At 35.1% G+C, this 24,310-nt stretch overlaps 1 long non-coding RNA gene across 1 annotated transcript in view; it reads right to left on the bottom strand.

Moving 5' to 3' along the window:
* Nucleotides 1-1,614: 1,614 nt before the first annotated feature.
* Nucleotides 1,615-24,310, bottom strand: part of LOC116419697 — a 52,712-nt gene continuing 30,016 nt past the window's right edge. Inside the window, exon 5 of the long non-coding RNA XR_004229989.1 lies at nucleotides 1,615-3,712. This is a non-coding gene — a long non-coding RNA (uncharacterized LOC116419697). The remainder of the gene's footprint in view (nucleotides 3,713-24,310) is intronic.

The raw sequence follows: 24,310 nt of genomic DNA, 5'->3' as shown, positions 1-24,310 counted from the left end.
GAGATTTAAAACAGTCCACATGACTCACAATAGCAACAAAGAGGTGTATAGATTTTTTCTTAGAACATATTTTCCTGCAATGACAATATTACTAATCTGCAGTGGGTTTGCTTCCTTCCTGTCATGGTTCTGTCTGCGTTTTATCATTTCCTTCTCAGACCAAGTGTTAAGTCTTTGTAATTCCCTGTAGGACTTGTATGGATATATGTATCTCTTTTCAAGTTTCTAGCACCTCTACTTCTTCCAGTTTCACAAAGGCAAGTTGCTAGGCAGGTAGATCAGAGTAATCCTATAAATATAGTCCATTTAAATTTCAGTAAAATATTTGACAAAGCTTTTCATGTTATTCTTGCAGAAAAGATGGAGAAATGTAAGCTATAAAAATTACACTTAGATGAATTTCAAATTGATTTTATCACTAGAATAGCAATTAAGATGATGTTTCCACCTAAATAGTGTCAGAATCGTATGTCTCTCCTTGCTCCTTCTAGGTTGATCAAGCTTTTGCTCTTATGAGGGAGGTGATAGTCTTGAATTCTGTTCTGGTCAGCTTTCCTCTGGAGTATTGTGTTTACTTCTGAGTTCCATATTTGAGGAAAGCCTTTGACAAATTAGACAGCATACTGGGGAAGGTGACTCAATAAGATAAATTATTCAAGGCAAAATTTTATCATTTGGTTTTTCTCCCCAAATCACACAACAGCTTTAGACAGCTGGCTCCTAATCTCACCTATGCATCCAGTCTGAGTACCAAGTGTTCTAAGAATGAATTCAAAAATATTCAGAGAAGCTAAGTCAGTGAATTAATCCATCCACCAATCAGCAAGTATTTATTAAACTATATTCCAGATACTGTTAAGTGCTGAAGATAAAAAAAAAAATCTCTATTTGTAAGGAGATTTTATCCTAATGGGAGAAACAACAATTTCATATTTTAAAAATATATAGCTAAAATACAAACACATAAAGAGTTGTTAAAGTTTTAGTATCTAATAAACATAATTCATATATTTTCACCTCCCAGTAGATATTTGTGTATATATATATAAAAATATGGTAATAATTCCATTATAACATATATATTATGCCATTATATTATAACATGTATAATATATAATAACATTATAATTATATAACAATAAAATAGAATAGTAATATATTATAACATTGTATTATATAACATATAAAATATAACATAATATATGTTATAACAATAATCACAATATATACAATAATTATTAATTTATAATAATTACATGTAACATAATATATATAATATAGTATATAAATCATATAATAAATCATATAAATGACATTGTTTCTAATATAGAATTTGTTCCTTCTTTGTATGGATTTGAAGATAAAAGGTCAAAAAAATCTACTCTCTCTCATCTGCCCCATACCTTTGAAATATGAATGTTATTAGCCAGATCAAAACAGCTTTCCTCCTTTCATATCTCCCTATCCACCACCCTTGGCTCCACCCATGCAGAGGATAATTTCATGAATAGTCCATCTATACTTTCATCCAAGTAATTGAAAAAAAATGTTAAGGAAAATTATTGGAGTTTTGCAAGGATGAATGTTGAAAACTATCTTTGCATGTATTTTGAAAAATAAAAAAAATTTATAATTATAAAAAAAGAAAAATACTGGACTAAGGATAGATGCTTGGGTATACTCCACTGAAAACTTCTGTAACATTAATATTGAAATATTAACAATTTCTCTCTGAGCAATGATCTGGTCATCCAGAGAGTTCTGAATACATCTGATTATATTATCACCTAAATCATATTTTTTTAATCTTCTAAAATCTTCTAAAAAATACATAGCCAAAAGTTTTGTTGTACTTTAAATAAGCTATATCCAAAACATTCTCTTTATCTGCTAGTTTATTAGTCCTGTCAAAAAAAAAAAATGAGTCTAGTATGACCTATTCTTAATGAAGCTATGCTGGCCCTTTGTAATCACTGCTTTGAAATGTAGATGTTTAACAATCATCTCTTTAATCATAAGATTTTCTCAGTAAGCAATATCCTGTTAACTTGCTTTTAGTTTGCATACCCTATTTTCTTTTCCTTTTCTAAAAGTGAGAAAAGACTTGCCCTTCTTCAGTCTTATAGTACCTCTTCCATTTTCCATGATGTCACTCACAGTGATTTCAACAATCATAACTGCCATTTCTTTCAGGTCATGAGGAAATAATTCATTTTTATTAGGTGACTTGAATCTATTGAGGGCACCTAAAAACTCTCTTATTATATACCTATTTAGACTGACAATCAACTCTGTTAATGGTTCTGGTTTCCTAATTTTTTCAGTGGAAAAGTTATTTCCTTTTTGCAAAAAGCATCTTTGCCTTCTTTCTGTTGTCAATTATCAATGTCTGCCCCCAAGCAAAGGCTTTCCCCTTTCATTCCCTCTTTTCTCCCTTCAATTTAACTATTAACAACAATAACAAAACAACTTTTCCTAAGGACAAAACATTGTCCTTAGCTAGCCTTGCCAACTTCAGCTCATTCTGAGATTTAACATTCCTGAAGCTATTCTTTATAGCACCATGCCATACACATATTTCTTCTATTACTTATCCTTGCTTTGATCTTTTGATATTTAAAAAAAAAAATAAAATCTAAGTTTGTTTTGGAGTTTCCTATGCATTCTCACTCATTTCTTTAAACAAAGTCCATTTTTTTCTTCCTTGCTAAAATTGTTTTCCTTTGACAAGTTACTCTTGGTGCCAAAGACAAAGCATTTGTTTAAAAAACTCTCTGTTGGAAGTAAAATGGGAAGTCTATGTTTGGGGCAGAGATGTTCTATGTGCATTGAGAATTGTTGTTGTTGTTGTTGTTGTTGTGCATTGAGAATTGAGACTATCCCAGGGAATGTGTTCCCTGAGATCTGAAAACTTGCAGAAATTTCAAGAATTCATATTGTAGATCTCTTGGAGATAACACATTTCTTACCTGTCTTCAGTCATGAAAAGACTCAAGAGTGAAAAGGATTTTATGTTTTAGTATAATGTAATAAATTTGTGTTTTCTTGTTCATACTCTCATATTGTGACAGTGGCAGAGAAGTGAGCTAATTGCAGAAGAAAGAGCTTCTAGCTTGGTCTGTCTTAGCTTCAACTCCCTGGGTATCATTATGTTACTGTACTTATACGTGAAGAAGGATTGGCCCTTCTTTGTCCTGATATCATGGTGTCTCCCATGAACCAACTAATGAAAATTGGCCTAAGTTAGGCAAGGCCCCCAGTCACCTTTGACTCTTTACTATTTGTTTGGTCCTGATCTTTGGTCATGGAGTATCCCATGATAGACATGTCTAAGATTTCAGGCGACTTTGTGAGATGGAGAGGTCCAAAGACCCTTGGTTCAGTGAGAAGAGAAATTCATTTTGACCGATGCCAGAATTAAGTTAGCAACTGAAAATGAAATTCAGAGGAGGTTCAGGTTTGGAATAGATGAGCAAAAGCAAAGAGAATTCACTGCTTTATGTCTTCATGAAGGTAAAGAATCACATACATCCCAATAGAACTTTATAGCAGGATTCAAAGATTCAACACAAGCACTTAGAGCACCACAAAACAGTCATTAGAGAATAAAACAAAATAGTCTTACTGGGAGAACCATTCGTGTTTTTAAAAAGTTGTCTAGAATGATGGAAACAGGTCTGCTGGAGAAACAGCTGGAACTGGATGCCTCAACCTAGTAAAATAGAAAGCAGGATGGAATTATATATATATAGGATTCTTACTGGAACCAAGCAAGACTAACCATTAATGGGAACCCAGACCTGGTATGCAGAGTGTCAGTATTTGTACTAATTTATGTTGGAGGCAACATTTGGAGAATTGGTGGCTAGTTGATATTTAAACTCCCCTGACCAGGAGAAGTGAGGTTTTGTCAGTTATCAAAAGTCATTGACAGAACATCTCAGAGGATTTGGTAGCTTCTTTGTGAAGATAGAGGGAGGGAGTTGTGTCTGCTACTGAGAAAAAGGTCCTACCAATAGTGATCAAATAAGTTGATGGATCCTGTTTTGTTAACATGTGCTTTCTTTAGCTTCTCCTGTCAATGTAGGAATCAATTACCTGTTCCATATTTAACATCTTTTCTATTGCTCCTTTAGAGCAACTTCTACATATGAACAATAACCTAAACTTTAAGTAGTATCTCTTGGGTGGAAACTTAACAAAACACTGGATTTGAGAAAAGAGAACCCCTTCTTAATCAAAAACCAGGTTCCCACAATATAACACCATGGAAACTACCTTCATGGATGCAGAATAGGGAGTGGTACATACTCCAACTCAAGTGGGTCAAGGCTAAATAGACAAAATACACCCTACTTTTGTCAGAGAACTTGGAAAGTGCATAAAGTTTTAATGGAACTTGCAAATTCCACATGTTGCATTTTGTGTAGCCTTTAAATCATTGTGGTCATGCTGGCAAGACATAAGATTACAAAAGGATGCTTTTAACAAATTCTGTGATGCCATAAACTTTGTGCAGCTGTTTTTCTCAACTGGCTCATAATGAAGAGAATTTTGTAGTTTAGATTTTAAAATGAATAATATTAGATGAATGTCATTTCAGGAAAAATATAGCCCTCCCCAAAGCCCATAAGTATTGATCTTTATGTAATCAGGAAAAATCAACAAATATTTATTAGGAGCTTGGTTCATCTAATCCATCTCAGGAAACAAACAAAAAATACTTCATCTAAGCTGTCCGAAAGTGAAAGGGGCTCCCTTACTAAGTAGGGCATTCTTCTTCACTAAGAAGAAGCTTTAAGCTTTAAGCAAAAATTGGAGTTCACTTGTTGGGTGTGTTGTGAATGCATTCTTGTTCAGTATGGGTTTGACTTGGTTGTCTCTGAGGCCCCTTCCATCTCTGGAATTCTGGGATTCTGGGCCTCTTTAGTTGGTTTAAAATGGGACAACTCTTGCTTTAAATACATAGATCTATGTAACCTCAATCATTTATGATTGTTTAATAATGTTTTTTCTAATTAACATTTATTTTCTTTTCCACTTTTTCCTTTTTTTCAATTGAATAGTAAAATAATAGAAAAAAGTAAGGTTGGAAGGAAAGAAGGAAGGGACGGAGGAAGAGAAGAGGGAAAGTAGGAAGTTTGGAAGAAAGAGAAAGGATAAAGAAAGGGAAGAAGGAAAGAAGGAAAGGAGGAAGGAAGAAAAATAAAATGTGCATAATCAAACAAGTTTCCTCATTGGCCATGTCCAAAAATGTACATTTCATGTATTTTTCATCCTTCACTTTACTATCAAATGTTAATTAGCATGTTGCATATTTAGTCTTCTGGAATCATGATTTCCTATTATATTGATTAGAATTCTAAAGTTTTGCATGTCATTTTCTTGACATTGTATTATTACTTTATAAATTATTCACTTGGTTCTGATGATTTCTTCCTGCATAAGTTCATACAAGCCTTCCTAGTTTTCTCTGAAACTATATAATTTATATTTCTATAGGATTAAAAAGGCAAATATGAAATCTATTTAAAATTAAACAAACAAAAATTGATGGAGAGTTCCAACAGAGTGTGATGTAGTGAAAGGCTCTAGAAGTGACAGCTCAATTCCCCTCCTTCTCAACTGAAGAGATAAAATGCCCCCAAATTAATGAATAAATAAAGAGGAGAGGAAATAAAAGAAGAGCACGAACAAGAATTTCAAAATAGAATAGCCTCTCTGATAAGGAAAACTAAAAGACAGGGAAATAAGAAGAAGGAAAAGAAAAAAACAATTTCCAACATGATGAACAAATATTATGGATTAGAAACTCCTGAAGAAAAGTTATCAGAAAGTAATATATCTAATTAACTTCAACAACAAAATTAGGATGTGCGTACTACAAGACATACCAAATTAGATAATAAACATTTTACAGGAAATTAGAAACAATCTAGTTTTAGCAAGGGAAAATGTCATCTTTGTAATTAGAGACAATTTTTAAAATCAGTTAAAAAGAGAACAGGATAGTTAAAAAACCTTTAAGGATAAAGTAGTGAATTTGAATAAAGAAATAAAATTAATGGGGAATAGAATTCTCAGACTGGACAACCAATTAGCTGAAGCAGCAGGAGAAAGAGCTAAATGGTTACCAAAAAAGAACTCAATTTGAAAAATGCTTGAAAACTTTAAAAGCAAAAGTAATAAAAGTATAAGGCAAAACTTGGAATGACAACCTAATAATTATCAAATTACTCAAAAATTATAGAAAGATTCTAACCTTCATTTTTTTTTTGGATATTCATCAAGAAAATGTCAATTAATGAGGAATATCAAGACAGAGAGAGATCAGATCATTTTATATTTTAAAACTTACTTAAATTACATGGAGCAGCTAGATGGCACAGTTAATGCCAGGCCTGGAGTCAGGAAAACCTGAATTCAAATCCAGCCTCAGATATTATTAGCTATGTGATCCTGGGCAAGTCACTTAACCCTGTTTACCCCAGTTCTTTATCTATAAAATGATCTGGAGAAGAAAATGGAAAATCACTCCAGTATCTTTGTCAAGAAAAATCCAAATAGAGTCAAAAAGAGTCATAAATGATGGAACAGCAACAAGAAATAAAAACATCATTTAGCAAGTTACCACAATTCATATCATACAGGATTATTCATTACCATGGAAAAACATAAAAAATGCTTCAACATGAACTAAAAATCAAAGAAAATCAGATCATATCCTCAGAAGCATCTATTTAGCCTGAATTAGAAATAATACAAATTTTTGATTACCATACCATTCCCAATCACTTCTATATTTACATAATTGAAATTATATTTTCTTCTCGATTATTTCACTTTGGATTAGTTTTTACATCTTCCCATGTGTCTGCATATTCCTTATATTCATTGTTTCTAACAACACAGTAATATCTCATGAATTAATGTTCCATTATTTGCTTACCTATTTTCCAATCAATGGCTATCTGTTTCTAATTCTTTACTACTACAAAAGGACTACTATTAAAATTTTGGTATAAAATTTAAAATTTATAAAATTATAAAAACATTTTTATTTTTATTTTTTTCATCTTTGGAGTTTGAGACAAAAATATAGACATTTTAATCACCCAATCACCTAACTTGAATAATTAATTGAATAATTAATTTCTAAGAAGAAAAATCCACTTTATCTTCCTTCCACCTCTTGTTGAAAAAAAAAGAAAAGTAAAACCTTTGCAATTATTATAAATAATAAAGAAGATTCTTCTTCTGGGAGAGCCCAATAAAAATCATATAAGCCAATGAGCTTATGTTATAGCCCACCAATATGTTCTCTCAGGATGAGAGGGGATAAGAGTAGGTAGATGAATTTTTGGGAAAAAAATGAAAAAGATAAAACATGTGACATAAGAAAGGATTTATACATCTAAACCCTCCTTATTTTAAGATCTAGAAATATTCAGCAACATCATATGAGTTAGGTGAGTAAAAACATGGTGTTATCAGCATTCTCTGCATTTGGCATAGGGAAGGTACAATAGGAAGCTAACCTCAGGATAGGATGTCTTGAGATATCTAAGAAGTTAACATTGAGCCATGAGATTCAATTCCAAACTATGGTAATACAGGTGGGGTAGTAAATCTCTAAACTTTTTGACTAAAGTTCTTTGTGAATCTAACATTCTTATCTAACATCTGGTATGACTAATCCCTGATCCTAATTTCTCTATCTGTCAGTGTTCAAGTTGCCAGGAGCTCTGGATAGATGAATGTCTCTTGGTCTTAGGCAATGTGAAATGTTTCTGCTTTAATTCTGCCTTAGGTGACTTTAACTGAACAAATGGATAATTTCTTTTACTACTAATTTGTGGTGAATACATAGCAGCACATAGCAGCTGAGTCTGTCTTTGTTTAAAACCTCATTAACTTGCAAACTTTCAATGTATTTGGAAATTCCTTTGAGTAAAGTTTTTATGAATCTCATGGAAAGAAAATAAGCAATTTCCATATTGGCCACATCAGAAAAAATATTTTATTTGGATAATTCCAAATTGCTCTTGAGAATAATAAGTCCAATTAGCAGCTTCACTAATGGAATATTAACACACTTGTCTTTTTATAATCCTTGTAACACTGACTATTCCTCTCTTGTAACAATTTTGCTAATTGCTGAGGCTCAAAGTTGTTTTGATTTTTAGATCTCTTATTATTAATGATTTAGAGCAATCTCATATGTGGTTGGTAAGTTAGAGATTTCTTTTGGGGAACAGTATTTTATTTTTCATATTCATTAACCATTTTCCATTGGGGATAAGAATTTGAATATAAATTATTTGTATTAGAAGTTTACATTTGACTGAAGAGTGGGGCATATATTTTTAGACTTGTACAATATATTGCTTTGTTTAACTTTCTTTACTTCTGTGTTACAAGGGAGGAGACTACTGAGTAGGGGGTTATAGAGAAGTGTTTTCATTGCAAACTATTAGCAATAAAAAAGTATTATTAAAACATAAGCTCACACATCTTGAGCTAGAAGGGACATCAAGGGTTACCTGCTACTTTCTCTGCCTCCCTCATATGACACAGGAAGAAACTGATATCCAAGGTAATTTGCCAATAAATAGTAAATGGCAATTTAGTCCTACATCTTCTAACTTCAAAGTCAGTGCTTTGCCCATTCTAGAATGCAGACTTGGTATTGTTAAGGCAAAATTTTATTTTATATTTTTATATTTTCCCTCATGTAAACAGTCCTCCTTGTCTGCAAGATGTCAGGATATCACTTGATTACTCAAAGAAAGAATGGAATAATATAGTTTTCCACTAAGTATCCACTTTAGGTAGTGGTGGAACAGTGAATAGAAAACTGAAATCAGTAAGACATGAATTCAAAAATGGCCTTGTACTAAATATGTGCTAACTATGTGACTCTAGGCAAGTTACTTAACCCTGTTTGCCTCAGTTTTCTCAGCTGACAAATGAGCTGGAGAAGAAAATAGCAAACTACTCTAGTATCTTTACCAAAAAAAAACTTCAAATGAAGTCAAATGGAAGTGTTGGATACAGCTGAAAAATGACTAACCAACAGCTAAGTGATTTGAGCAAGTTATTGTGTGACGACCATGTTAACACCCTGGATACTTTAGAATCAGCCGGAGTCAGGATAAGCAAAAGTCCTTGATCTTTATTCTTTCTTGAAGGGAGAGGACAGCTAGTGGTCACAGGAATGTCCTCTTTCTTCTCCACCTGGAGTGACCCTCACTTGTCCTACTCCACTCTCTAATCCCTCTTCCCAATCTCTCTATCCACCAACAAATCGAGCAGCACAGAATGGTGGGGCGGGCCATTTTCCAAGCAAATGCTAAGAGTATTGTCCAATTGGTAATTAGCCTTAAGTGCCTGCTTGTCCAAATCTCAGTGCATGAACTCAAGAGTTTCAGCCCTTTACATCTCCTGCTTTCTTTTGTTTTAGAACACATAATTACACCATTCCTGACTTCTCAGGGAGGTGAAAACTCCTAAAGGGAAGTGATCATGCCCTCCTTGACTTCTCAGAAAAGGAGGTGAAAGCACTAAAAAGGAGATGATCACACCCTCCCTGACATCTCAGGAAGGGAGATGAAAAGCACCAAAGGGAAGTGGGGGATTGCTAGTGGTTTCTGGGCTGAAGGGTCTTATTAGAAACAGGTATGCACAAACCCATCAGCATGGGAGGTATTACACAAGCACATAGCAATAACGCACAGGCTATTAGTAATGACTCTCCCCACAACCAGTGCAGGCTCAATGTGGTGTAACAAACATGAATTATACATGCAAGTAGTGATATAACAAATGATATGAATCAACATGGTGTTGTAAAAGATTCCCAGAAGTCCTAGAAGGAGGGTATGTAAACAACAGTCACACATATGCCTTTTTCAGCAGCCAAGAGATAGTCCAAAACCAATCTTTTGTCCATTGCTTCACATGTCAGAGAATCCAATGATCTTCACAAGTTTTTGAAGTCCTGCAACAGTCTTTTTATATGTTTGGGAATCCCTGCAGATTTTGAAGTTTTGCAACAGTCTTATCATTTCTCAGAAAATCCAATGAAGGCTTTCAAGTCCTACAACAGTCTTATCATGGTTCAGAGAATCCAATGATTCCTGAGGGTTTTCAAGTACTACAACAGTCTTATGTCTCAAAGAATCCAATGACTCCTGAGGGTTTTCAAGTCCTACAACAATCTTATCATGTTTCAGAGAATCCCATGATTCCTGAAGGTTTTGAAGTCCAACAATTTTTGATGTCCATGAGTCAAATGCCATAACTGCCATGCTCATTCGGGGGGAGAGGGAAAGGAAAAGGGGGCAAAAGTCAGCAATGGAACCACCTGATGTTTCTTGGGTCTTCCCCTTCATTTCAAGGGTCTGCTCCATCTCTCTCCGATGGATAAGGTGAATATAGCTCATTGGCACCCATCTGATTCCTTCTCCACCTGTAGAGACAAAGCAAATCCTCTTCCCCAAGCAGTTAACCTATCTGGTCCCATCCATTCACCACTTTCTGGGTTTCTCCACATCACCTGGTGATTATCTAAAGATAGTGGAGCTGCTCGCACTGGACACTGCCCTTCAAGTGAGTTATAAAACCTGTCTGCTGGAACCAGTGCATCTTTGTCAAAAATCAAGAAGTTAATAGTATAAAGAGCTAGATTTAGAAGTTCTCTAGGATCTGTGGCTCCCCCTTTCTCTTGTTTTTGGAGGAGAGGCTTAATGTCTCTGTTTCTCCTCTCTATCGCCTGTCCTTGAGGATTAAAGAGTAGGCCAGTAGTATATAAAATCTTATACTGTGCTCAAAAGTGTGCAAAATGTTTAGAAGTATATGCAGGCCCATTATCTGTTTTTATTTATTGTGGAACATCCATAATTGCAAATGCTTGGATAAGGAATTCAGGGACCACTTGGACTTTCTTTTTTGCTGCTGGTATTGCAAAAGTGAATCCTAAAATAGTGTCTACCAAAACATGGATAAAAGACAGATGACCAAAAGATTTGTAATGGGTCACATCCATTTGCCAAATTTTATTGCATCTCAAACCACGAGAGTTCTTTCCTGGAGGCAGTGTAGGAACATGGAAAGGAAGGCAAGCCGTATAGGCTTTTACTATGCTGCTAGCTTCCTCTCTTATTATTCCAAATTGTAAACATAAAGTTTGAGCAGCCTGATGATATTTAAAATGAGATATTGGGGTTCTTGAAATAAAGGAGTATTGGCCAGCATAGTTAGAAGGCTATCTGCCTTTGAATTACCATCAAAAATAGGACCTGGAAGTCCACTATGAGAGTGGACATGCAAGATATAAATCTTACCTGGATGCTTTTTCACTTGCTCTTGAAGTTCCTTAAAGAGCTGATACATATTAGAGGCTACAAATTTTATTTGGGCTGTGGAAATTCTTTGTACCACACCTACTGAATAGGCTGAATCAGATATCATATTTATATCTCCTGGATAATAAGTAAGAGCTAGAATGATTGCATACAATTCATTCTGCTGAGTGGACTGAAAAGGAGTTCCAACTACTCTCTTTATAGTTAAGTCATGAGAGTATACAGCGCAAATATTATGTTTGGATGCATCTGTAAAGATAGTTGGTCTTTTAAGAGGAACTTTAGAAATCTTTTCTTTAAGAATCCATCGCCAATTATGTAATAGTCTGGTTATCTTTAATGGAGACCCATGTGTACAATTGGGAGCCATGGCTAATAAAATTTTCCACTCTGGGATGGTTTCATAACACACATTAATTTGTGTATTAGTAGAAAAGGTATATATCTTATCAGGTCTTATCCCAGATAATTGTACTGCTCGCTTAATGGCCTTTAATAAAATTCTAGCCACAAGCACTAGGTAAGGAGTAAGGCGTTGTTCTGGTTATGCTGGGAGGTTCACCCACTTTATTACACTGTCTCCTTGATGAAGGACTGCTGTGGGTGCCTCTTGTGTAGCAAAAACTGATATTTCCAAGGGTTTTTGAATGACTCTTTCAACCACATTGGATAAAGCCAGTTCAACTTCTCTCAAAGCCTCTTAAGCTTCTTTTGTAAGCTGGCATGGTGAGTTTAAAGCACTGTCTCCCCTTAAAATGTCATATAATGGTTGTAATTGATAGGTACTCAAGCCTAACACTGGACACATCCATTGGATATCTCCTATCAATTTCTGAAAATCATTTAAGGTGTTTAGCTTCTTTGCTCTTAAGGAAAGTTTTTGTACTGTGAGCACCTTAGGATATACTTCATATCCTAAATATTGAAAAGGAGCATGTCTTTGAATTGTTTCTGGAGTTATGTACAATTTGTAGTTCCTTAGTGTTGTTATGGTCTTTTGTAGACATGCTTCTAACATTTGTTCCTCAGATGCACATCCCAATATATCATCCATGTAATGTGATAACATTACTTTTGGAAATGCTTTTCTTACTGGAATAAGAGCAGCAGCAACATACATTTGACACATAGTAGGGCTGTTTTTCATTCCCTGTGGCAAAACTGTCCATTTGTACATTTTATAAGGCTCAGCTAAGTCAATGCTGGGGACTGAAAAGGCAAATCTTTTCATAGTCTCCTTGTCTAGAGGGATAGAATAGAAACAATCCTTAATGTCTATAACCCAAAGAGGCCATTCTCTAGGGAACTGAGTAGGAGATGGAAGTCCAGGCTGAAAAGTTCCCTTAGTTTCCATCTGTTGATTTACCCTTCTTAAATCAGCCAACATCCTCCATTTTCCAGACTTCTTTCTTTCTTTTTTTTTCTTTTTTTTCTTTTTTTTTTTTTTTTGGTGGAGAAAGAACTAATTTTATTTATTTTTTTATTATAATCTTTTATTAAGAACCCATGCGGTAATTTTTACAACATTATCCCTTGCACTCACTTCTTTCCATTTTCCCCTCTCTCCCTCCACCCCATCCCTGATGGCAAGCAATCCTATGTATGCTAAATATGTGAGTATATCCAGACAAGTTATGTGTGAGAACAAACAGTTCTCTTGTTGACAGGAAAATTGATTCAGTAAAATAACCTGGGAAGAAAAAAAATAAAAGTTTACATTCATTTCCAGTGTTCTTTCTTTGGGTGTAGCTGCTTTGTCCATCATTGATCAATTGAAACTGAGTTAGGTTCTTTGTCAAAGAAACCACTTCCATCAGAATACATTTTCTACAGTATCGTTGTTGAAGTATATAATGATCTCCTATTTTCCTTTCATTAGCATCAGTTCATGTAAGTCTCTCCAACCCTCTGTATTCATCCTTGGTATTTCCAAGAACAATAATATTCCTAAATTCATATACCACAATTTACCAACCATTCTCCAATTGATGGGCATCATTCTTTTCAGTTTCTACCTACAAACAGGGCTGCCACAAACATTTTGGCACATACAGATCTCTTTCCCTTCTTTAGTATCTCTTTGGGATATAAGCCCAGTCAGACTTCTTTCTTACAACAAATACAGGGAATTCCAAGGACTTAGAGAAGGCTGTAAATGCTCTTGGTCAAGTTGCTCCTGTACTATGTTTAATAAGGCCTGAATTTTAGCACTACCTAAGGCACTTCACACTGGTGTATCAGTTTTCCATTAGATAGGAACAGGTGAAAGTGTTGGCAGGCCTTCAACAGCAGCCCTGCCTTGTGTCTTATGACATAAGCCAGCGTCTTATGATCTCATTTAAAGGAGCATCCTTGTGTCGTGCTAGTATAATTCTTCTACAAACCTCATTAGCATTTTTTTAATAAGTTGCCATATGAAAATGTCTATTACTGCATTTTCACCATTAGTTCAATATACACATATGTATACATATATAAGTATACCTATTCATATACATATGTGTTTGTATGTATGTATATGCCTTTGAGAATTAGTTTATTGGATTTAGAGTAAAGGTCAGAATCAGAAAGTCCTAGATTTAAGTACTTCCTCTGACATGCACAGATTATAGGATTGTGGAGAAATCTCTTCCTCCCTCTGTCCCCTGGAAACTTTAACTTTGCAGATTAATATGAACTGCTTATCTATGTGGCTGAGTCAGGTTCCTCATCAACAGCAACTACCTATGGTTTAGGAAATAAAATAAAAGTATAAAAATACACCACCTCTGTCTGTGAACAAGTATGTTTTTATTCACATATTTTATCCCAAGACTTACAAATTGTAGCATTTGTTTAGGGACAAAGTATTTTTCTTGAGCTCTTAGTGAGAATTTACTGTGCTATCCACCAATACAATAGCCAAACTGAGACCTGGTAAAGACCTTAGTTTAAAAAGGCCAAAGTCTCCCATAACTTTCAGGGCCATCTCCAGGAGTTCTAATTTATATCTTGCCACTGGATCCAGTTGGCTCTGGAGGGGAAAGGGAGACTGGTGACCATCCCCAGCCCCTTCTCACTTAAACCCAATGCACCTCCCTGATATCATGGCATCACTTCTTCAATAATGAAATACAAACAATAACAGCATTCTATTCTTCAATAATGAAATACAAACAATAACAACATCAAACTCCACCATGATGAAGTGGAAAAAGCACCAGCCAAGGAGTCAGAGGATATGGGTTCAAATTCCCCCTTAAAATCTTGTGACCTTAGAGCTAGTCACTTAACCTTCCTGTGTCTCAGTTTCCCCATCTGTAATATGAGGGGGAAGTAGACTAATTGATATCAGAAATCTTTCCCAGTTCTAAAATCTATGAACTCATGAGAGAAAGGTGCCCAGTGCATAGGATTATGGAATACCTAGAGTTAGGAGATGAAATTCAGATAAAACTCACCATAGGATGCTGAAAAGAAATGGTCCATCAGATAAAAGGGAACCCAAAAGAATCCAGTGTCATGGGGTGGGGGGGGGGAAAGGAAAGAGAAAGATTCCAGGAAGATGTGGTTTCAAATTCCCCCTTTCAATACATTATAACTTTAGAGTCAGTCACTTAAGTTTCTTGGGCTTCAGTTTCCCCATTTGTAAAATGAGGGGGAAGTAGACTAGTTGTTATCAGAAATCCCTCCCAATTCCAAAACCTATGTATTCATGAGAGAAAGGTTCCCAGTGTGTAGGACTATGGAATATCTATAGTTAGGAGATGAAATACAGATTAAATCCACCATTTAAGCTGAGAAGCTGAGAAGAAATGGTCTCATCGACAGAAGGGAAGCCAAAAGAATCCAGTGTCATGAAATAAAAGGGAAAGCTTCCAAGAGGTGGTAGTGGTTCACACTGTCAAAAACTGTAGAAAGATTAAGAAGGATGAGATCTGATAAGATACCATTAGAATGTGGTTAGGAGATTTTTAATAATCTTGGCAAGAGTAATTTCAGAGAAATGTTGGATTTGGGAGTCCAAGACTGCAAGGAATTGAAGAGTGATAGGAGATAAAAAAGTAGAAACAGGGAATGTAATCAAGAAATGTTCTTGGCTTTTTCTAGTTTGTTTATGAAAAAGGAGAAAGATGTCATGTGTTAGTTTGAGAATCAAGTGAAGATGTTTTAAGGATGGGGGAAACTTGGATATGTTTGTAGGCAACAGGGAATAAATCAGTGAACAAAAGTCACTCATGTTTACAGCTATTATTTTATTCCCAGGATAACAGTGTGTCACAGACCCAGATGGCTCTGGAGGAGAAAGTGAAACAGGTAACCTTGTACAGCCTTCTCTCAATTAAATCCAGTTCACTTGCATGTCATGGTGTCATAATCCTCTTAAAGAATAAAGGACAAACAACAATATTTGTTATACTTCACAATCAATCAATAAGTATTTATTTAGTACATACTAGCTACTGGGGTTAAAAGTAAAAGAATGAAACAGTTCTTATCCTTAAGAAGATTACATTCACTCATGGGAGATAGCCTGCATATTAATCAATCCACCAGTTATTTATAAGCTCCTATTATGTTCAAGATGCTATACTAAGTGTGGGGGAAAGAAAAAAGAGACGCAAGTCAGTTCCTATCCTCGAGGAACTGTGGCATGTAAAAGTTCAAGAGTCATAGTTTCGGAAAAATTAATCATTTTACTAATCATGCTATAAAAAATAGGGTCAGAAGCACTCTTGAATGCCAAAGACCCCTAATGGAACCCTTGGAATGAGTGCCACTCCCAAGGGTAGCAATTGATTCTGATTGATTAATAAGTAATGAGAAAATGATTATCTTAATAAGAAATGGACTTCTAATGAGGGGCTGTGACTTTGAACAGTCAGACCTGACTAATTTAGAACACAAGGTCAGATTTCATTCAGATTTGATTAAATTTGTTAAATAGTTGTTTAGGGTTTCCCACCCAGGATCAAAAGGTATATACCCTAGATATTTGGACTATATCATCTATCAACAATACCATTCATTTTAATGCAATTCAATAATTTATTATTACTATAAGAGAGAAATAATCATTTCTCTCACAGCTTATAATCTGTTGGGGGGTGATATACATATAAATAACTACATATTGAGCTATATATTAAAAAAAAACACCTAATTAACCAAGAAAAGGTAGTAGAATTAAGAAGGATTCCACAAGGCTTCCAGTAAAAGATGGTCTTTTAAGTAAGGGGATTGCAAAACAAATAGAAGTTAATTTAGATCAAGATAGGGCCTCATATGGAAAGTACCTGATTGGACTGAGTTTTAGAAAAACTGAGGAGTTTCTAGAGGCAAAGTTGAGAAGGAATTGCATTCTGGACATAGGAAACATTCTCTGCAAAGGCATGAAGATAAGAGATTAAATAATAGCAACCTTATGAAGGCAGTAGACTAAGGGGATCCACGATATTTTGCAGATTTTGAAATGAAGATATGAGCTCATGTTAAGAGGCTTGTCAAAAGTCACAGAATGACTAATGGCCTATCCAGGACCAGAAAAAAGTGTGACTGACTTCCAGATGAGAGCTCTTAGCACTTAATTAATCTCTTAAGCTATCTTTCCATGGTTTCTGAAAGTTCCTCCTCAGTAAGTTGTTAATATTGGGAGGTTTTGGTTCAATGAAAGGCCAAATTTGTAATAATGTGTGTAATAGGGCAGTATAACAGTGTAAAACATTGATGACGTGTAATGTAATAGTGTAGTATAATAGTATAAAAACATTGATGGAGCAGGCCAGGAGCTCTGGCAAACTCAGGCCTCAGAGGCCTAAGGACTTGTTTTCAACAAGCTATCTGTTTCTTGACTTAGCATACTTGTAATCATGGGCACCTGCCCAGCCAATTCCTGGATCAGCTTCCTGTTTCCTTCCCTCATTCAGGGATGCATCCTACATCTGGTCCAGATGTAGACGTCCTGGGCCCAACCCAAGACAAAATGATGCTTGTTAGAATATCCATTCTACCTGGCATGTGTTTAATGCTCTGCTTAGCATATTTGTAACTTACTGATTAGAGAATACCCTTACCAGTGGAACATTTTGTAATGACCATCCATTATTGCACCTTGTTATCATGCTTTATTTAGGATTATATTATTTGCCATGCCAAAGATTGATTGCTTTAGGAATATACTTTTATTAACTCATATGATTACAAAATACATAAAAGCCTTCCTATTTGGTCACCTCTGTGTATCATCTAATTTTGGACTATGATATGTCAAGATCAGGGAAGAATCCTGATAGCTAGCAATCAATCAATAGGAATGTGTTAAGTACCTACTATGTATCAGGCATTGTACTTGGGAGGAATTAGGGACATAACAAAAGTAAAAAATAAAAACAGATCCTGCCCTTAAGGGAAACAAGTATAGATATGAGTATATATCAATCAATTAAGTATTTAGTAAGCATTTACTAAGGTTTAAGGGGTATCTAGGGGGCATGATGGATGGAATGCCAGGCGTGGAGTCAAGAAGACCTGAATTCAAATCTAGCCTCAGACACTAGCTATGTGACCTTGAGCAAGTCACTTCACCCAGTTTACCTCAGTTTCTTCATCTATAAAATGAATTGGAGAAGGAAATTGCAAATCACTCCACTATCCTTGCCAAATAGGATCATGAAGAATTGGACATGACTGAAAAGGAGGAAATAAAAATAAGGTGCTATACTAAGCTTTGGAGTTGCAAGCACAAAGAATAAAACATTACTCACAAAGAAGCTTATTATACTGTAATGGGTGGTGAGGAAGAGGGAACCTAGTACAGTATAACAAATAGAAATATTCACAGTTATTAAATAATAGTAGTTAGCATTTCTATAGCACTTTAAACATTTATATAGCAAATGCTAGGTATTATGAAAAAGAGGAAACTAGAAGCTGAGGGATTCTAGATATAAAATGAATATAAAGTAATTTGGGGAAGAAGGATGGCCCTGAGCTGAGTCCTGGAGAAAATCAAAGATTCTGAGAAGTAGAGCTTAGGAGAGAGAATATTTCAAGCACGGCAGACAACTGAAGATATGGAGTTTAGGCTATAACAAACAATAACAATATTGGCCCTTTGTTCACTTTTTCATGGAAGGCTATTAGTTCCCATCCAAAGCAGATGTCTTACTGAGATGTTATTATTCAGTCATTTTCAAGACTGAACTCTTCATAACAAACAACAACAGGAGCTAATTCATTCCTTTCCACTTCAATATTGGGTTTGGCTGATAACCTAATTTGAAAAATCCAGCCACTTTATTTTAGGGATTATTTGGAATTTAGAGAAGAGTTGGGATACTTGATTAGCTTCTCAAGAGGTTGGAGAATACCTCCTTGGGAGGGGAAAATATCTCTCCCTGAGGAGAATGGATTCAAGATTGGTATTTGTTATGCAGATAGTGAAACTCTTTTGGAGAAAAAAAGGGTGATATCTTTGTTTTCTAACCAAGGTTGTGAGACAGTGTGGTAATGACTCTGGAATAAAATAATATGGATTACAGTATTGTCTGTAAATTAGGTACTTATACTATTGTGAACTATCAATCTATCTTCCTTGAGTCTCAATTTCTTCATATAAAAAATGAGGAATTTGAACCAGATAGTCTCTAAGATCCCTTCTAGTTGTGTTCCTAAGGTCAACAGCATTTATTAAATACCTACCGTGTGTCAGGCATTATGCTAAGGGTTGGGTGTATAAAGGTCATTATGTGTTAGGAGATATGGAGAGCTACAGGAAGATCCATAATAGAGCGCAATGCCCATGATGCCCATCAAGAAGCAGATGTATTTGCAAGAGGATTCATGATGAATTGTGATGAGAGACACAAGCTAAGAGTGTGGCGAAACCATAGGCAGCAATGCTTGCTGGCAGTCCTAATTATGATTGTACATCCTTGAATGCTATATAAAGATATATATATACATCCATACATATTTTATTCAACTATATTGAATGCTATATAAACTATAAAGCTCCAAGAAGGGGTTATTCAGCAAAAGGTGCTTTTATTTCCCAAGAGTTCTTTTTTGTTATGTTTTCTTATAAGATGATATTTCCCTCCAGTGTTCTGAACTGTGTGCTTGTGAACAGGGAATCATTCTCAGTAGTACTGTGAATCTGTTAACCCCCATTCTCTGGGTCAGAGCTATGAGCCAAGGAGGTGAAAATACTCATCAAAGTATACAACTGGGCCCTTTGGTCAGGAAAGTGTCTGACTGAGGAGTTATATAACACTTCACAGAGCTGTTGGAAGAATCAGAGGAGGAGATGGGTGTGAACACACTGAAAAAAAAAAAAAAAACTCTTTCATGAATACAGAGTGTTATCATTATGTTTGAGTCCACATAGAAAGAAATCAAGTTACAGCAATACGACAAAAGTAAGTATTGTCTAGACAGCCAGTTTATCACAGTTCTTGGTACATGAATAATAAAAGCTTGTTGATTTATTGATTTGACTTGAAAATCCTAACAAAAAGACTGTCACAACTAGTTAGGATTCTGGTGATGTCTTTGGGGAATGCTCCACTAAAACCTAAATCTCTCTGGCTCTCATTGATTGGCCAACAACAAGCTCCAGGTCAATCCCTATTTGGTCATGTTTTTGGCCCTGATTGACTCAGAGTCAATGTAAATAGCAACTGGGTCTACCCCTCCCAAATTGGATTTTTTTGGTTTGTTTGAGGAAGTAAAAAAAGGCCATTGCCTACCTTGTTGCTTACCTAGTTTTAATCATTGACTCGACATTTTCTTAGTCAAACTGAGACTCATTAAAGACCTTAGCTTAAAAATGTCAAGGTCTCCCATTATACCCAAGGCCATTTCCAGTGGTCCTGATTTGTATTTGGTCCCTGGACCCAAATGGTTCTGGAGGAGAAAATGAGTCAGATGACTTTGCAAAGCCCTCCCTCCCTCCCTCAACTCCAATTTATTTGCATGTCATGGCAAGGACAAACAACAAATAATTCATCCTACTAAATTATCCACAAGGGAGCAATGGATAATGTTTCTTCATTGCATCAGTCATTCAGTGATCCTTTTCTTAAGTACACTATTTACTAAGCATATATAAAATGTGGAAGCTGCAAATACAAAAATTAATTCCCTCCCCTCAAAGAGCTCACTTTTTTTTTCTGGGTAACAAATGTATCCTTATGCAAATAAGATTATTTCCTGCAGAGGGAAATATTAGCAGGTAGGGAAATCAGAAAAGGCATTTTAATTGAGTTTTGAAACTAATTACCAATTTTCAGAGCCAGAAGTTAAAAAGGAGTGCATTTTGGGGATGAAGGACTGCTGGTCAAAGACAAGAAATAGAGAGTCATGAGTGAAGAAGATCAGCAAGATGGGCAAATTGACTTAGATTGTAGAAGTCATGAAAGAGGGTAGCGTATATATATAAAGATTGGCAAGTTAGATTTGCAAATGCTGGTGAAGCTCTTTAAATGCCAGAGGATAGGGGAAAGAGTTATATTTTATCCTAGGGGAACTAGGGAGCCATTGGAATTGATGAAGCAATGGAATTTTAAAAAATCGTTTTGGCAAGTATATGGAGGACAGATTGGAGTAGAAAAAGATAAGAAACAAAGGAATCAATTAAAAGGCTAATGTAAGAGTCTAGGAAGGGAAAGGAGATCCTATTAGTAATATTAGTGAAAAGGAAGAATATGATAGATGTTGGAAAAATAAAAATTGGTAAAACACGGGACCTGACTAGATATGCGGTATGAATGAGGTAAAGAATGTGCTTCTGGATTTTAGTCTGATCTTTTCATTTCCCTGTATCTACAGCAGTCAGGATACATACACATTCTATTCAAGTGAACAACTACTTTTATTATAGCATAAGGAAGTCTCAGGAAACAAGTTATTTACAGAAATACTTTCACATTTCTTAAATGCTTTGACACAAGTTATAATACCAAATAGCATCAAACTCTCTGTTTGACTTCTTTCAAGTTGCTTGCTCCCACTCAAGACTTTTCCCTTGGGGGTCACAATATTTTTTTGATTAATTCACCTGACTTCCTCTAGTTCCCAGAGTACAAGAAGAAATAGAGATCTTGTCTATTTGAAACTTTTGGCCTAAGGAAAAACTTTATTCTTCCATATCATCTGAATTTCCAACCTAGTCAACTGATACCACCCTGAGCTCACAGAAAATCCATGACTTATTTTTTCCATAGGTACTGGGGAGACAGGTATGCAGATTTCTTGAGCAGAGTCCTCATTTCCATTAGCCTATTTACAAATTGATTTAAAATAAAAATGTCCCACATGTCCTCTGTTTTGCCCAGCACCAGAGATCTTTCCCCATCCCAATGTCATTGTCAGAGATGAATGTAGTCCATGTTTATACTTTCTTTCCCAGCAGGTAATTAAGCTATGTACTATGCTGAAAATTGTTAAAAATGACCTATTTTAACAATGTAACCTATGTCCCAGAACACTAATTTTTGGGTTTACATAAATAGAGTGATCAAATCACTCAATGGTATGTATCTTTACCCAGAATTTCTCCTATAATCATCAGAATTGTCTCCCCTCCCATGGCTCTTTTCTGTGGATAGCAGAATATAGCTCATGTGGGGAACAGGAACCTTGACTTCTATACAAAGTACTCAGATTAATGTAAAATGATCTTTATTTGAACCCATGAGAGGAATGCAAAATAGAATCCATAAGAGAATTCATAAAAATTAGAAAGAGAAAAGAATAACTCTCTACCTCCTTGAATCTCATAGACCCAACTCCTTCTCACTCTGACCTAATGAATCTTAGAAGCTTAAAAGGTCACAATGTGATTGAGACTATCTTGTAATGGAATCTAACAACTTTAGATTAATAAAGGAATAACTGCTTCCCTTTAAGCCACATGATTGCTCTTTTTTCTGTTTAAGAGATTAGTCTAAGATCTTAGCATTGACTAGAAAATCCTTCTGCTTTGTGTTACAGGAAATCTTCCCATAGCTTCTCATCACTATAATCTCTCAAACCAGAGAGTTCTCTTCTTTTCTGTATTCACATATTTTTGTTCTCTAGGAACAAACTGCTTTGTGACAAACTTTCCATGTCTTCCAAATCTGGAATTGAGAATAGAAACAAATACAGAAAATTTATTCTCAAAGGACTTGAGTCCACACATGTGTGTTTGTATATGTGTGTACACTTGTGTATGTATGAACATTTGGCTCAACTCTGCTTTTCTTTGTTTGAATCCTCTCATACTGGGGAAAATACTATCTTCTTTTTCCTTTCTATAAAGTTTAGATCTTCATGGCCTAAAATTCAACCAATCATAAGCATTTCTGCATCTCCCATAGGGTAACATCTTCAAAAGCAAAATAAAGTTCTCACCCTTTAAACTTAACAGATTTAATTTTTCATACCTTATCTAAGAGCATTAGTATTCATCACAATGGGGATGTCCACATCTAGCACTTTGTAAGACGTTCTGTCATGAGGCTACCCTAGGTCTCAGCAAAATTTACAGAATATATTAAAATCTAAGATTAAAGCAATTAAATCTAGCACAAATTCCTTGGAGTGCCTTGGGGAAAAAGTAGTCAGTAACTTTAAAAATAAATAATACTGGATTGCTCTAAACCATAGGGTATACTCTCCTTACCTAGCCGCAATTCACTCATCTCAAATTAAAATGTGTGTATCTTTCAAAAGAAATACAAAATGGAAAAAAAAAATTAAGAATATAGTAGCTTGGGCAGCTAGATGGTGCAGTGGATTGAGCAGCAGCCCTGAAGTCAGGAAGACCTGAGTTCAAATCTGGCCTCAGATACTTAACACTTACTGGCGGTGTGACCCTGGGCAAGTCACTTAACCCCAATTGTCTGGAGAAAAAAAAAAAGCATATAGTAGCTTTCCAGAACTGAATTGGAATAGAAATGTTGTGAGAAGATTTCTTGTACTACATTTTGGTTCTAACAACAGAAAAAATCTAAATGTAACACATGAAATAAAATTATTTGAATACAATGTGACCCATAAAATCAAATCTTTAGAATACTATTGTCTTTAGCAAACTTTCAGAATATAAAATAAACCTGCACAAATCATCAGCATTTCTATACATTATTAACAAAGCCCATCAGCAAGAGATTGAAAGAGAAATTTCATTTAAAATTGTTAGATAAAATAAAATACTTGGGGGTCTACCTGCCAAGACAAACTCAAGAACTATATGAACACATTTACAAAATGCTTTTCACACAGATATAATCAGATCTAAACAACTGGAAAAATAAAAATTGTTGATGGCTAGGCAGAACTACTATAATAAAAATGACAATTCTGCCTAAATGGGTATACTTGTTCAGTGCCATACCAATCAAACTGCCAAAACAAAATTTTATAGAACTAGAAAAAAAAATAATAAAATTCATCTGGAAGAAAAAAAGGTCAAGAATATTGAGGAAATTTAAAAAATAAATACAAAGAATGGTGGTTTAGCAGTACCAAACTTAAAACTATATTATAAAGCAGCAATCATCAAAACCATTTGGTAGTGGCTAAGACATAGAGTGGTAGATCAGTAGAATAGTTAGATACACACTACACATTATGCAAGGCCTATAGCAATCTTGTATTTGATAAACCCTCAAATTTCAGCTTCTGGAATAAGAGCTCATTATTTGACAAAAACTGCTGGGAAAACTGGAAAATAATATGTCAGAAACTCAGCATAGACCTGTATCTCACACCCATACCAAAATAAGGTCAAAATAGACACATGGTGTAGGCATTAAGGATGATACCACAAACAAATTAGAACAGGGAATAATTTACCTATCAGATTTTTGGAGAAGGAAGGAATTTATGACCAAAGAACTAGAGAACATTATGAAAGGCAAAATGGACAATTTTGATTACATTAAATTAAAAAGGTTTTGCACAAACAAAACCAACAG

The sequence above is a fragment of the Sarcophilus harrisii genome, chromosome 5, assembly GCF_902635505.1.
Source record: "Sarcophilus harrisii chromosome 5, mSarHar1.11, whole genome shotgun sequence".
Taxonomy (NCBI): Eukaryota; Metazoa; Chordata; class Mammalia; order Dasyuromorphia; family Dasyuridae; genus Sarcophilus; species Sarcophilus harrisii.
Note: the sequence above shows the minus strand (reverse complement) of the source record. Positions and strands in the feature narration are given on the sequence as shown.